We start from the raw sequence: 3,269 nt of genomic DNA, 5'->3' as shown, positions 1-3,269 counted from the left end.
TTGTCGGGAGGGACGGAGGATGGGGCCAAATCTCCGCGTGGCTGCCCGCTTCTTGGTGACTGCTAGAGATGCTTTAGCAGGAATGCAGTCAAATGCGGGACCCCTGCACACACAGGGACCTTCTACGTGAGGCATCTGTCTCTAAAATCGTGTCTACCAGGAGCAATGAAGTCTCACCAGGAAAGCAAATTTACATTCTAACCTGGGAGGCTTTTTAAAAAATTATTATTTTAGGGAATGCCGTACTATTTTTGCGACCACAGGGCTTGGCGATAGAGTCCATCATTCGAACCTTGCAGGTGTAGCTCTAAAGCCACTGTAATTTTTCTAGGGAGGTACAGCACGTTTTCCTTGAAGTTTTATGAGTTTCGCCTAGTTCTGCCGTTCACATTTCCCGCCGATGGCCGAACAAATTAACTTCCTCGTCGTTGTTGGTCATGGAAGGAAGTTCAAGAGCGACACAGTCTTGTCACTGGCTGAAGTTGACTGTCTCACAGGTACAAAGGATGGAAGTTCAAGATCGAGGTGCCAGAGGCGTTGGGTCCTTCTGAGACCATGACGGAGGATCTGTCACATGGCTTTCTGTCAGCTTCCAGTGCTTTGCGGGCCATCATTCAGCGTTCCCTTGTCTTACGGTAGACGCATCACCCCGATCTCTGGCGTCACGTTCACGTTGCGTGCTCCCTGTGTGTGGGCGTCATGCCTTCATCTCAATTGAAACATCTGTTCATGGATTCCCGTCTCCAAATCAGGTGACATTCCAGGTTAGGCCTTCGACATGTGAACTTCGAGGGGACGTAGTTCAAGCTGTAATGCTGGCGAGTTACGCAAACATTACTGAGGTTCGGGATGCCCCGTTCTCCTGGGGACGCCTGGCGATGCTCGACATTTGGTAAAAGAGAGAGTTGAATGCGTGACGAAAGCCAGCTCGGCATTCGAAAGGGTTCGGCTAATTCTGCAGAACTAGCTGGATTTCAGAGAATTTGATACCTGCAAATGATCCGAAATCCAGCTGATCGAAGAGCGTGCCAAATCCCAGCGGTATCGAGTTCAAATTTGTATCTCGTTGTTACCCACACACACACACACACACACACACACACACACACACACACAATGTACTAATCATCCCTATATGCACTTTGCTGGCTGTTCACTTTTTAATGTAGTGCAATTAAATAAATGTCAAGTACTTTCTTTCCCAAGCGTTCTTCAGATGTGCTCTTAACAATTACAGCCTGCCTGCGCTGCCGCGGCATCGCAAATTGTTGGCACTTGAGAATATTTTAAGTTTGTCATACTTCCTGGCAGAATTTTTAGAACGCCGGTGCAGATCCGCAGATCTGAGATCTCAGGGTTTGGCCTTCGTGGCCGTTTAATGCAGGATTTACGGTCCATGTTCTTATGATTATTAATGATTCCTGCTTTATTTTTAAGCACGAAACAGAGACTTCGAGATGGGCCCAGTAATTAAGTCAGCCAGTATAGAAACAGGGCAAATTTTAACTCGGCCCCCAAAGGTATGTTTCTTATGTAAAACATGGAAATTGTGATGAAGGATCTCAAGAAGCAGCCGTTTTAAAGACATCTCATCCCTTCAAGGAACGATTGGCATTTTTATTGTCCGGAAATCAACTCCATATTAATCTGCATCCCAGGGCGAGCTGCGTTTGGAGCAGCACGTACATTCGTAGTACGTCAGTGGACGCGATCAAGCAGCATCCACCTGCAGAATACGTGTTTCGAAGCCTCTTCTGTAGAGCGGTAATCGTTCGTTGAAAGTCCCTGGCTTTTTTTTTTTTTTAATTAAAAAACAGAGCCCAGTCTAGCATTGTGTTAATGAAAACAAAGGCCTTCGAGAGTACTTAGTGGATGATTTTAACTGGAAGTCAGAGCACGTAGGGAAAAGTCAAAAGGCCAGGACCGCACACAGACATGCAATCCAGAAGCAGCCATGCAATTGCACAGCACATTCGGAGCCACTGCTCTCTAGAGGCTGTTAGGAATTTCTCCTCTAACCTTCTGGAATAGGCTAGGTTAGTGCAGGGGGACACACTGGTCCATGCATGCATGCACACTCATGAGTACACACACACAGGCGCGCACGCACACACAAACATGCCACACTGCTATCTTTTTCATGGCCACCTAATATTCCACCTCTAAATTACTATCATTGGACTAACCTTTAGCAGTGGCCATTTCAGTTTTCCTGTCTTATTCCTGCGCTGCTGCGTCCACCCGCTTACACATATATTTCTCTTGCTTGTTGGAGTGTGTGTCTCAGGGTAGCATCGTAGAGGGGGACATCCATGCTGGATCAAAGGCCACGAGCATTTTTAGGGGGATCACCTTTGTCGGACAGCTCTCTCAAGGTGCTGCCTGATTCCCACTGTCACCGTCACAACCCTTACTGTGCCTTATCGATCTATCAGCTCCCCGTCCGCTGGGAGCTTTAAAATGTAGGCTCCCATCCGTGCTTTAATTTGCATTTCTCGACATAAGAGAGAACGAAGAGGGTTTTGCACGTACGGAGCTGAGGTTATGAATGTCACCGTGTGTGAGTCCCTGGGTCCCATTCACCCCTTTTTATGAGGACACCACACGCGTTGTCACCTAACTGCTCCATCTTCAGATAATGTCCCATTCTGAGGTCGTAGGTGTGAAGACCTCAACATAGATATTTTGCGGGGGACACAATTCGACCCATAGCAGGAGAGACAGCAGTGTATTTCCATCCTCAGCAAAAAAAAAAAAAAAAAGTATAGCGAGAAAATATGAGATCTTTCACGCCAGCTGCAAGCTGGTCTGCATGAGGCCCTTCACCAAGCTGGGTGAGTTCCCACGCCCGTGACGGAGCATTCAGCTACAGGGAGAGGCTCGCTCTTACAGCTGACCACAGAGAGACAGCCACAGCCCAGGAAAAGGTCATCGAAACGGTCCCCACACGAGAGATGGCCTCGCGTGCCATTGTTGGGACGTCCGAGACCTCAAACATGTACCCAAGGCTCAGAGATGTCTCTTGCAATCAGCTCTTCATTGCTCCTGGTGCCTAAAGAGCGATGGCATCCTTTAAATAACCCGCTAAGAATTTCGAAATCCCAAAGGGCTGCTGTGCAAAATGGAAGGAAGGAGGCGTGCCGTGAAAATTAGGTGGAGAAGCAGGAAGAGCGGGCACGAGAGAGGCCAGGGGTTGGAGCCCTGGCTGGGGACGGGACGGGAACACGGAGGGCGCCCCGACTTATGGAACAGGAGGATGGCACAGAAGG

The sequence above is a fragment of the Pteropus vampyrus genome, unplaced genomic scaffold (assembly GCF_000151845.1).
Source record: "Pteropus vampyrus isolate Shadow unplaced genomic scaffold, Pvam_2.0 Scaffold315, whole genome shotgun sequence".
In the NCBI taxonomy this organism is placed as follows: Eukaryota; Metazoa; Chordata; class Mammalia; order Chiroptera; family Pteropodidae; genus Pteropus; species Pteropus vampyrus.
The sequence above is the reverse complement of the archived record's forward strand: the minus strand, read 5'-3'. Positions refer to the sequence as shown.